General features: G+C 35.1%; 1 protein-coding gene across 3 annotated transcripts in view; it reads right to left on the bottom strand.

Annotated features, from left to right (window-relative positions):
* The window catches only part of LOC125233083 (guanine nucleotide-binding protein subunit gamma-e), a 105,597-nt gene that overhangs the window by 10,740 nt on the left and 82,047 nt on the right, over nt 1–12,810 (bottom strand). The window lies entirely within an intron of this gene.

Genomic DNA, 12,810 nt, shown 5'->3' with positions numbered 1-12,810 from the left:
GTATGTATTTATCTATTTAAGTAAGTATTGAAAAACTGGTAGCCGAGCCAAATATAATAGGTGAAACTTTGGTTTCTCCGTTGGCTAGGTCACCTTGAAAGAATGGGAGAAGTTCGGGCAGTCAAAAGGGCCTACTTGGGGAGACCGATTGGACGCCGTCCTGCTGGACACCCAAAATATCGTTGGGCGGATAGAGTGTAGGCTTGTGTCGTTCACGAACTATGAACTGTTAGGAATAAAATCCCATCAATGACCGAAATGAACTGAATCTGTCCGTGGTCTGAGAATCGGTCTTTGCTCATTTAGTTCAGTATAGGATCGGCGAGCGCGAGCGGTTTGGATCGAGAACGAATGTGTGACTGCGCCGACCGAGAGCGAGAGCTACTTAGCAGAGCAACAAAAAAAGTCAAGTTTTCATATTAAACTTCGGTTACTTACAACCTTTCGGCCCGGAATGTTACTATCTGTGGACTATTCGTATCATTTTGACACTATTCGGTCCCATTCGTTCTGATCTTTCCGACCGCAGTGGTCGCTGGTCTGGCTGAACTAAATGAGCAAAAGACCTAAAAGAGCGAACTAGTTCGTGGGAGCGATTGAACGAGATCGGAGCGCTCCGATCAACGAACGAAACTGCACAAGCCTAATAGAGTGGAGGTAGACCTCCGTGAGCTCGGCGTCGGCGAAAGCTAGCGCGATACCGCTCAAGACCGAGTCAAATGGCGTGCTCTTGTGTTGGAGGCCAAAACTCATTTTGGGTTATCGCGCTAGCCAAGTAGTAGTAGTAGTATGTATATCGTCGCTTAGCACCCATAGTACAAGCTTTGCTTAGTTTGGGCCTAACGCCGTGGCTTGCGTGGGCGACGGTCGCGCGATGGTCGCGCGACGGCGATGCGACGCATACGAAATCAAATCTTATCGATATGGAAGTATGAGACGCGATGCGACGACCGCGATTCAGTGTCACGGCAATAATTAATGACATATTATAATTTATCGATAAACTAAATATCTATCGGAAGGAGGTTCACTAGTGTCACTTCGTTAGTGCCAGAAAAATATCTATGTATAATCATCATATTTGCGGCATTTTTGTTGGGGGACTGTAGGTACCAGTGGCGGCTGGTGAAAATTTGAACGCCGAGCAAAAAGAAACCTACTTTTACATTAGGTACTTTACTAGTACCTAACCAATTTTAGGTAAGCCTGTGGGTAAGCTTGTATGGATCAGCCGCTGCTGATAGGTACATACAATGTTCATTTAGGCCAGGCCTTTTAGCTATTATGGATTCAATACATGTAAAAAACGATTTTTGATCACATATCTGTGGTTTTCACACATTGGCATTGCGTGATATTCGTCCAATACTGCCATTTTGTGAGTTGCCGGATTTAACCATCAATTTTATGGGTACGGAAATACCCAAATTGAAATAGAAAAAAGGTTTTATGGGAAAAAGTTAGGTTATTAATCTTAATTTGAAATCCATCACGTTTTAGGTCACTTTTGTGTTTGTTTTGCTTTGTTTTGTTTAACATTTGGAATTCCACACGTCATTTCCTTAATTTACGTCTATTATACAATTTTTTACAGAAATATGTATTTACCATTGTATAAACAATTGAATCTGAATCAGAATTGTTACCTGCTTTATTTGGACATGCTACTAAGATATGTTTGTAACCCATAAATAAATAAATAAATCTGTTAGTATTAAAAATGTTTTTTTTTTTAATACATTTTTATCATTTGTTGACTTACGTACTTTTTGCAGAAATATTATAGTTAGAGACTCAAATTTCTTCCAGGTTATAAGTACTATTTAGTTAACCAAAATTAAAAAAAATATTGTATGATAAAGTTAAATAATTTTAGAGAAAAGTCATATTTCATGAATTTGGTTTTTTTCTTTTGCTGGCTGAACCACTGGGAATTTTTCAACAAAACTTTGCTCAATCGTACTACAGTACTAAGTGTAAGTAACTATAGAAAAAAAACCAGCTCCTAATCATAAAGGGCACTTTTTGTTCCCTTATCCTGCTACGGCCAAATATAAGATTTAAGTCTGCGCTGCGGTGTTTCGTTAAGTTTGACGTCAGTTTAAGTTAAGCTTGAAGTCAAATCCGGTTGTTATAAATAAACCATTAAAAGTACATTATAAGAAGCGATGGAGCATCGCGTAAAAGCAATTAAGTATAGAAAATTTTCATTTCACTTTCAATTATCCTTCAGCCCGTAATCTTATTTTTAATTTAGCCACAGAACAAACCGTTTCGGAAGCCGCTTAAAATAAAAAGTTATTCGTTTATCTCGAAAAATATATTAATCCTAATATCCATTTGGAAAATGATTAATATCGCACAGAGCACTTACTCCGGAGGCATGTTCTGATTTTGAAATGTTATATGGATTTGATATCTGTGCCTCTTATATTCATGGATTATGCCAATCAAATGTCCTATGATGATCTGTATCCTCCAATTTGCTTTTGGGTATACAAAATGAAAAAAAAAAACTCTAAATGTATAATGTGTTGTAGTATGTATAATATAACTAAATTAGTTCGTAGCAGGGACCGGAAAACCCCTTTTTAGGCTTAACTTCATCAATTTGCTTACCCAATCAATTTTCTTACTAAATAAAACGGTAAGCTTTTTTAAAGGTAACCTTTTAAAACGGTAAGCTTATTGAATCTGTTACTATGAGGTTACCATAACTACTAACTAAGTTAACTCCGAAACCCTATCGCGATAGGGTTTTTAAAACCTGTTTTCATTGAGTTATGGTAAGCTTTATCCGTTCCGTGTTGTCTTTCTACATTTAAACTGGTTTGCTATAGATAGAGCTTGTCTCAGACGCATGCACTCGAATTTGCGTAGTTATTACCATTTGACATGTACGTCATTTAGTTTCTGTATTTGATAGTACAATTATTGACCTACTCGTACTCATCAGTATATTATAAGGGAATAAAATGAAGTAGGTTTTTACAGCAAGCAAGGTTTTGTACCTACTTTTAGGGTTCCGTAGTCAACTAGGAACCCTTATAGTTTCGCCATGTCTGTCTGTCTGTCTGTCTGTCCGTCCGTCCGTCCGTCTGTCCGTCCACGGATAATCTCAGTAACCGTTAGCACTAGACAGCTGAAATTTGGTACCAATATGTATATTAATCACGCCAACAAAGTTCAAAAATAAAAAAAATAAAAAATTTTTTTATTGGGGTACCCCCCCTACATGTAAAGTGGGGGCTGAATTTTTTTTTTATTCCAACCCCAACGTATGATATATTTTTGGATAGGTATTTAAAAATGAATAAGGGTTTACTAAGATCGTTTTTTGATAATATTAATATTTTTGGAAATAATCGATGAATAATTATAATATTATTATTCGAAATAATTGATCCATTGAAATCGTATCAATTAAGGGGTGTCGCCTTGCATCAAATGAGGTAGTTCTAATTTGTATTATATGTTATTAGAGATGAAATAGTAATGTCAAATCCAAGTTTTCCACCTCGAAAGCCCATGGGGTCATAATTAAATTCATGAAAATCCGTAAAATTTTATGACTTTTTCTGACTTTTGTTAAATTTTACCACCAAAAACTTTTTGAACGGCAAAAGTGGCTATGAACAATTTTATGTCTACTAAATTATCGTTATTATGAATATAATTTTGTCTTGGTAAGCCATATATTTACTAAGATACAGCCATTCAAAGTTTTGCACAATTTCGACAAAAGGGAAAAGTAGTTGGAGCTGTTCGGAGGTGTATAATCTTTTTTAATCCATACTAAAGATGAATTCTTACGGAGTCCACAAGGCTTCATTTCTCAACCGAAGCTAGAACCAACAACAACTCAGGTTCTGCTTAAAATGAACAATTCTCTGTACTTACAAAGAAGGTTGTACCAGCAGTTCTGGTTGCGAGAAAGTAAGTGTCAACAGCTCAGCTGTTTGCACCTACTGCAGTGGACAATTTTGCGGTAATGTACCAGGTCTGGTGTGTACCAATGTTGGTAAACTACTCGTTGATGATCCACCATCAGATGATGATTTTGACCTTCCTGATCAGTTGACAGAGACATACTACCTCGGTAAGCTTTCTCCTAAAGGAGTGCTGTGGATTCGAAGGTCCAGTCTAGTTCATTTATCGTTAACTACCTTATTTCTCTAACTAACCCTACTTCATATTGCGAACCTTTGAGAAGCCGAATCTTCGAAACTATTTGGCGTACCAAGACCAAATTAGTCTCATTTAATTACAAATTGTGTCTACTTTAAATTGTGTATAGTGACTTTTGCCGTACCGTGGGTACTTTGTTGAAAAGAATCACAAATGCTGAAATTTTTTAAGGTTTTCGTGTATTTAATAATGACCCCATTGGCTTTCGAGGTGGAAAACTTAGATGCCGCATCACTATTGCATATACAACAATATGAAACACCAATTAGAACTACCTCATTTGATGCAAGGCTGAATGTACGATTTCAATGGATCAGTAAGCTTTATCCGTTCCGTGTTGTCTTTCTACATTTAAACTGGTTTGCTATAGATAGAGCTTGTCTCAGACGCATGCACTCGAATTTGCGTAGTTATTACCATTTGACATGTACGTCATTTAGTTTCTGTATTTGATAGTACAATTATTGACCTACTCGTACTCATCAGTATATTATAAGGGAATAAAATGAAGTAGGTTTTTACAGCAAGCAAGGTTTTGTACCTACTTTTAGGGTTCCGTAGTCAACTAGGAACCCTTATAGTTTCGCCATGTCTGTCTGTCTGTCTGTCTGTCCGTCCGTCCGTCCGTCTGTCCGTCCACGGATAATCTCAGTAACCGTTAGCACTAGACAGCTGAAATTTGGTACCAATATGTATATTAATCACGCCAACAAAGTTCAAAAATAAAAAAAATAAAAAATTTTTTTATTGGGGTACCCCCTACATGTAAAGTGGGGGCTGAATTTTTTTTTATTCCAACCCCAACGTATGATATATTTTTGGATAGGTATTTAAAAATGAATAAGGGTTTACTAAGATCGTTTTTTGATAATATTAATATTTTTGGAAATAATCGCTCCTAAAGAAAAAAAAATGCGTCCCCCCTCTAACTTTTGAACCATGTGTTTAAAAAATATGAAAAAAGTCACAAATGTAGAACTTTATAAAGACTTTCTAGGAAAATTGTTTTGAACTTGATAGGTTCAGTAGTTTTTGAGAAAAATACGGAAAACTACGGAACCCTACACTGAGCGTGGCCCGACACGCTCTTGGCCGGTTTTTTACTTTTAATTTTTATTTATTTTGAACTTCACTATCAGTCTCATAAAAATAACTATAACAATGCATGTGCTCAAAAAGTGCGTTTACAATGCATGTGCTCGAAAAGTACGTTTTTTACGAAGCAAAATCGTGCAGCAAGTAGTAGGTACTTTTAAAGTACCTAGTACTTTCCCACACTAGTTCTTTTTACTTTAAATTTTGAACTTCACTATCACTCCCATAAAAATAGCTATAACAATGTATGTGCTCGAAAAGTGCGTTTTCTATAAAACAAAATCATGCGGAAAGTAGTACTTTTCCGCACTAGTGTTTTTTACATTCCAATTTTATTTAAATTTTGAAGGCCACCATCCGTCCCAGAAAAATCGTTCGGAAAGTTGTACATTTTCGCACTAGGGTTTTTTACTTTTTTTTTTTAATTATGAACTTCGCTATCAGTCCCGTAAAAATAGCTATTATAATGTATGTGCTCGGAAAGTGCGATTTCTATGTAGCAACATTGTGCGGAAAGTAGTACTTTTCCGCACTAGCGCTTTTTACTTTTTAAATGTTTTTAAATTTTGAACTTCACTATACGTCCCAGAAAAATCGTGTGGAAAGTAGTACTTTTTCAAACTAGTGCTTTTTACTTTAATTTTTTTTTATTATGAACTTCGCTATGAGTCTAATAAAAATAGCTATTATAATGTATGTGTGCTCGACAAGTGCGTTTCCTATGAAACAAAATCGTGCGGAAAGTAATACTTTTCCACACTAGTGCTTTTTACTTTTCTTTTTTTTAACATTTTGAACTTCACTATCCGTCCCCGGAAAATCGTGCGGAAAGTAGTACTTTACCGCACTAGTGTTTTTTACTTTTAATTTTGAACTTCACTATCAGTCCCATAAAAATAGCTATTACAAAAGTGCGTTTTCTATAAAGTAAGATCGTGCGGAAAGTAGAGTACTTTTCGGCACTGCACAGTGTGTGAAATTGCCTTAGTTGCGGACATCTCTAGTTTATTTTCTATTATGACGTGTTTTATTGTAATAAAGCCTAGTACGAAACTCCCGTTGCAATATTCGACTTAATTTCGTAATTATATTTTTTTTCTGAAAGGTCAATGACCTTTCTAAAATATAAAACACTACCGCTTCAAATGAAATACATAATGATTGTCAGTTTAAAATAGATACGTTATTAAAGTTTCAGCACTCTGACGACTTAAAAAAAAAGAATATAAATAAAATTTAAATTTTCAAGAAAGTTGAAATAAATAATAAACTATAAAATGGTCGCATATTTTTTTACTCGCAAAATTAACTAAATCTATGTACCTAAAACCTGTGAAAATTCTATTAATATATCTTGCAGGAACTCGGAGAAATCACGTTTCTAAATTTTTCTCTGATTTCTATGGAAATAGGGTGTCACAAAGAATTAATTTAACTTGAGTCCATAATTTCTCGATATAACTATTGAGTATTTAATTCATTGTTTATGAGGATATATGTTATGATTTCGTCTTTTGACTTAATTAAATGTACCAAATGTACCAAATGAAATGTAAATTATCTGAAGTTACTTTTAGAATGTGAACTACTTTGTTAGGTATAGGCAAATGTGTTCTTTATTGTTTCGTAAACTGGTGGAAGACAGGTAAGGGTCAAGCGATTCTAAGGCTCTGTGTAACAAATCTAAAATAACTTGGGTATAACGTTTAGTACAGTAAGGTTGCACAGAACATATTGTCGTTCGTCACTATCAAGATTGAGCTTTATCTACGAGAACTAAATTTCTAATTTTGTGGGCAATTTCTTTTGATCCATATTATTTGATCGTTTGTTGGAGTTGTCACTCGCTGAGTGAGGGTTGGTGCCCCTAACATTAAGTTCTCTGGTCGGGGCTGAGAAGGACATACAAAATACAAACATTTGTTTTGTAAGTTCCCGTAAATGTAAAAGGTTCCAGATATTTGAAGGTGTAAAGCATTTAGAAGCACTTATGTAGATGTAGGTGTCAAATTCAATCGCATCAAGGCTGTTACGGCCTTGCCACGACAATGGTCTAAGGCGACCAGCGGGGCGGCGCGCGGTGCGGGAAACGCGCGCGGGCGCTAGCTATGCCACGTACTTTTAGAAGCGGCGGCTGGGCATAGGAGCGGCCAGGACGTTTTTATATTTAAAAACATGTTTTTTACTGTCAAATATGACTCTAAAGAGCATAGAATCAATTACGTCTTGTACAAGAAAATATGTGTGATAACTAAGTACAGGACATTTATTTTATGGCTAGTTAAATGATACTTAGGGCCAGTTTTTCAGTCGCCAGATAAATATATCTACCAGATAAAGTTATCACTATCCTTTTCATCACACGTATAAATGAAAATGACAGCTAACATTTATCTGACAGATATTATTTATCTAGCGATTGAAAAACCTGAATTAGCCAAAAAATCGCTGTCAGCCCTTAATATAAACAAACATTCATAAAATAATGAAGAGTAAATACGAATAAATACTATACAAAAATATGTTTAAAAACATTATTACATTCTACATACGCGAAAGTACATTTAAATTTTCAGTAAATAACGGTTTTGGGTTTAAGACGCTCATAATAAATACAAAATCTTTTGTTCCGCACGGAATCGCTATTAGGCCCATCAAGCCGCCTAGGCCGGTCGCGCCGCTGTAATTTCGTGGCAGTGCCCGCGCGGCGCGCTACAGTTGTTTGAGTCGCGCGCCGCCCCGCGCGTCGCTGCCGCGTCGGCCCGTAAAACCCGCGTTTTTGAACGGCGGCAAGGTCGTGGCATGCCTGACGCGCTGCGTTGTTGTTTTTGTGACTTACCGCTTGCCGCTGCCGCAAGACGCCTTAGACTTAGGGCCAGTTGCTTAAACTCCATTTGACAGATACATCATCGTCACGCAGCAGACGTCTATGGAACTTTCCATACTATAAATTTGACGAATGCTTTAACGGTGACAGACAGTTTGATGCAACCGGCCCTTAGACCATTGTCGTGGCTAGGCCGTTAGGCTAACTGTTACAGCAGACGAAGAATCCCTAGCAGGCCGAGTCAGTGTCTATCTGCTAAGGCAAAGAAGTGCCATGGACCTTTAACGGCTCCATGATAACCTCCCGCTTCTCCAGATATTATGTGCGGTTGCCTTCCCAATTTCACACAATAACTATCATCGAATCGAAGATTGATTTTATTGAAACTCTATAGATGGTATCTAGAAAGGAGCTCAGTTGCACTCTGGTCCACAGTTGGACGAACTATTTTGATAAATCACTATACACGAATGTTGTGTCACACTTTAGCCAGTGCTGTTTTTATCGATGTTATAATTGTTAACAAGTAAAGCCCATGTTACACTATAATGTCACATTTAATTTTTCGGAAGTGACAACCCTAACCTAAAATTTCAAAAAATCATATCTCCTTATTCCTGCGTTTGTTGCGCTTGAATTTTTTTGTGGTAATAATCATAATTGTGCTTAACTTTTGTGTATCAAAAAAAATGCGACCGTGAAGAGAATCGACAGAAAAAAAAGATTTTCCATATCATAGAAATTCAATATTTGACAACTAAATGAGAGTATATCTTTATGTTTATATAGATAAATTGGTTCTTTTAAACTATGTTTAGTATACCAGATAACATTCATTGATTAATTTGCTTTGAATTAGTATAAAAAGCGTTTCTATGGTTTCTCAGGACTTTTCTCGATTTTTTTGATATCTCAAAAACTATGGAATTTAGAACCATGGGAGTTTCAAAATAAGATTTTTTTGGTCATCGTTCATCCAAAAACCGCATAAAATAGGCATGGCCGCAACTAAGGCAATTTTACACACTGTGCACTGGTACTTTTTACTTTTAATTTTTTATTTTATTTAGGACTTCACTATCAGTCCCATAAAAATAGCTATTACAATGTATGTGCTCGAAAAGTGCGTATTCTATGAAGCAAAATTGTGCGGATAGTAGTACCTACTTTTCCGCACTAGTAACTAGTGCTTTTTACTTTTAATTTTTTTTTAAATTTTGAACTTCACTGTCTATCCCAGAAAAATCGTGCGGAAAGTAGTACTTTTCCGTACTAGTGCTTTTTACTTTTTTTTTAATTTGTTACTTCTCTATCAGTCCCATAAAAATAGCACTGTATGTGCTCGAAAAGTGCGTTTTCTATGAAGCAAAATCGTGCGGAAAGTACTTTTCCGCACTAGTGCTTTTTACTTTTCATTTTTCTTTATATTTTGAACTTCACTATTAGTCCCATAAAAATAGCTATTAGAATGTATGTGCTCGAAAAGTGCGTTTTCTATGAAGCAAAATTGCGCGGAAAGAAGTAGGTACTTTTCCACAATATTCACTGGTGCTTTTAACATTTTTTTTTATTTTGCTTTTAACTTTAACTTAACTGATGACTGGGACTGATAGTGAAGTTAAACTTAACTTTAACTTCACTATCAGTCCCATAAAAATCGTGTGGAAAGTAATACTTTTCCGCACTAGTGCTTGTTAATTTTCAATTGTTTTATTTTATTTTGAACTTTACTATTATAAGTCCCATAAAACCAATGTCTTTCAAATTCGAAAATTGTACTAACATAACTTTTAATTTTAATAATTACTAAAGTATTTTGTCTTATTATGTTTTTTTATTTACTCGCACAATGCAAAGTAAAGCATTGTTTGAAAACTTTGAAACATGTGCGCAAAGATGATTTCCGAAATTCCGACTCGTATCGGCTTATATGACACTCATCAGAAATCACCTACTTTCCGCACTTGTTGCATAAATAGCTATTTTGACATTTTTAACAAAGCCCAATTGAGAAGATGTTTTCAATTATCTAATCGTAAGATATATTTTTTATTTTTTTTAGTTAGTTCTTTACTAAAATTTGCTCTCGAGTATGAGCGTCTTTGCTGAGATGGTCCGACGGCCAAACAAAAGGTTGATCTTTAAAAAGCTAAAACTAGAATTGTTCGGAAACGCACAGGTAAGATAAATAAACAATAGAACGACCCGGCGCGCGCTACGAATGCATTCAATGCCAAAACACACTATGATAATTCAGGTCAGTTATGTTTTAAATTTTAGTGTAAGGTTTTAAAGTCCAATATTGTTTGAATCGACATAAACTTGTTTAGAGACGATACGTATGAGCACAAACTCGCTATGGTTATTCAATAATAAGTTGAATTTCAATGTGCGCAGAGATTAAAGTTGCTTAAACGGTTTAATAATTAAAATGATAGGGTAACCTTTAAGACTGGGTTTTGGTTTTCGTTAGAGGTTATTTAAGTTAACTGTATCAGATAGGCTTACCCTATCAAACAGTCACCCTTACAAAAGGTTACCATTATGGTTGGGGTTTTTAAAACAACTTCTAAAATAAGCCTATGAAAAACCCCGGTTATGGTAAGCGGTTCCGGTCCCTGGTTCGTAGTTAAGACCAGGGACCGGAACCGCTTACCATAACCGGGGTTTTTCATAGGCTTATTTTAGAAGTTGTTTTAAAAACCCCAACCATAATGGTAACCTTTTGTAAGGGTGACTGTTTGATAGGGTAAGCCTATCTGATACAGTTAACTTAAATAACCTCTAACGAAAACCAAAACCCAGTCTTAAAGGTTACCCTATCATTTTAATTATTAAACCGTTTAAGCAACTTTAATCTCTGCGCACATTGAAATTCAACTTATTATTGAATAACCATAGCGAGTTTGTGCTCATACGTATCGTCTCTAAACAAGTTTATGTCGATTCAAACAATATTGGACTTTAAAACCTTACACTAAAATTTAAAACATAACTGACCTGAATTATCATAGTGTGTTTTGGCATTGAATGCATTCGTAGCGCGCGCCGGGTCGTTCTATTGTTTATTTATCTTACCTGTGCGTTTCCGAACAATTCTAGTTTTAGCTTTTTAAAGATCAACCTTTTGTTTGGCCGTCGGACCATCTCAGCAAAGACGCTCATACTCGAGAGCAAATTTTAGTAAAGAACTAACTAAAAAAAATAAAAAATATATCTTACGATTAGATAATTGAAAACATCTTCTCAATTGGGCTTTGTTAAAAATGTCAAAATAGCTATTTATGCAACAAGTGCGGAAAGTAGGTGATTTCTGATGAGTGTCATATAAGCCGATACGAGTCGGAATTTCGGAAATCATCTTTGCGCACATGTTTCAAAGTTTTCAAACAATGCTTTACTTTGCATTGTGCGAGTAAATAAAAAAACATAATAAGACAAAATACTTTAGTAATTATTAAAATTAAAAGTTATGTTAGTACAATTTTCGAATTTGAAAGACATTGGTTTTATGGGACTTATAATAGTAAAGTTCAAAATAAAATAAAACAATTGAAAATTAACAAGCACTAGTGCGGAAAAGTATTACTTTCCACACGATTTTTATGGGACTGATAGTGAAGTTAAAGTTAAGTTTAACTTCACTATCAGTCCCAGTCATCAGTTAAGTTAAAGTTAAAAGCAAAATAAAAAAAAATGTTAAAAGCACCAGTGAATATTGTGGAAAAGTACCTACTTCTTTCCGCGCAATTTTGCTTCATAGAAAACGCACTTTTCGAGCACATACATTCTAATAGCTATTTTTATGGGACTAATAGTGAAGTTCAAAATATAAAGAAAAATGAAAAGTAAAAAGCACTAGTGCGGAAAAGTACTTTCCGCACGATTTTGCTTCATAGAAAACGCACTTTTCGAGCACATACAGTGCTATTTTTATGGGACTGATAGAGAAGTAACAAATTAAAAAAAAAGTAAAAAGCACTAGTACGGAAAAGTACTACTTTCCGCACGATTTTTCTGGGATAGACAGTGAAGTTCAAAATTTAAAAAAAAATTAAAAGTAAAAAGCACTAGTTACTAGTGCGGAAAAGTAGGTACTACTATCCGCACAATTTTGCTTCATAGAATACGCACTTTTCGAGCACATACATTGTAATAGCTATTTTTATGGGACTGATAGTGAAGTCCTAAATAAAATAAAAAATTAAAAGTAAAAAGTACCAGTGCACAGTGTGTAAAATTGCCTTAGTTGCGGCCATGCCTATTTTATGCGGTTTTTGGATGAACGATGACCAAAAAATCTTATTTTGAAACTCCCATGGTTCTAAATTCCATAGTTTTTGAGATATCAAAAAAATCGAGAAAAGTCCTGAGAAACCATAGAAACGCTTTTTATACTAATTCAAAGCAAATTAATCAATGAATGTTATCTGGTATACTAAACATAGTTTAAAAGAACCAATTTATCTATATAAACATAAAGATATACTCTCATTTAGTTGTCAAATATTGAATTTCTATGATATGGAAAATCTTTTTTTCTGTCGATTCTCTTCACGGTCGCATTTTTTTTGATACACAAAAGTTAAGCACAATTATGATTATTACCACAAAAAAATTCAAGCGCAACAAACGCAGGAATAAGGAGATATGATTTTTTGAAATTTTAGGTTAGGGTTGTCACTTCCGAAAAATTAAAT

This window comes from Leguminivora glycinivorella, chromosome 14 (assembly GCF_023078275.1).
Source record: "Leguminivora glycinivorella isolate SPB_JAAS2020 chromosome 14, LegGlyc_1.1, whole genome shotgun sequence".
NCBI classification, from domain to species: Eukaryota; Metazoa; Arthropoda; class Insecta; order Lepidoptera; family Tortricidae; genus Leguminivora; species Leguminivora glycinivorella.
Note: the sequence above shows the minus strand (reverse complement) of the source record. Positions and strands in the feature narration are given on the sequence as shown.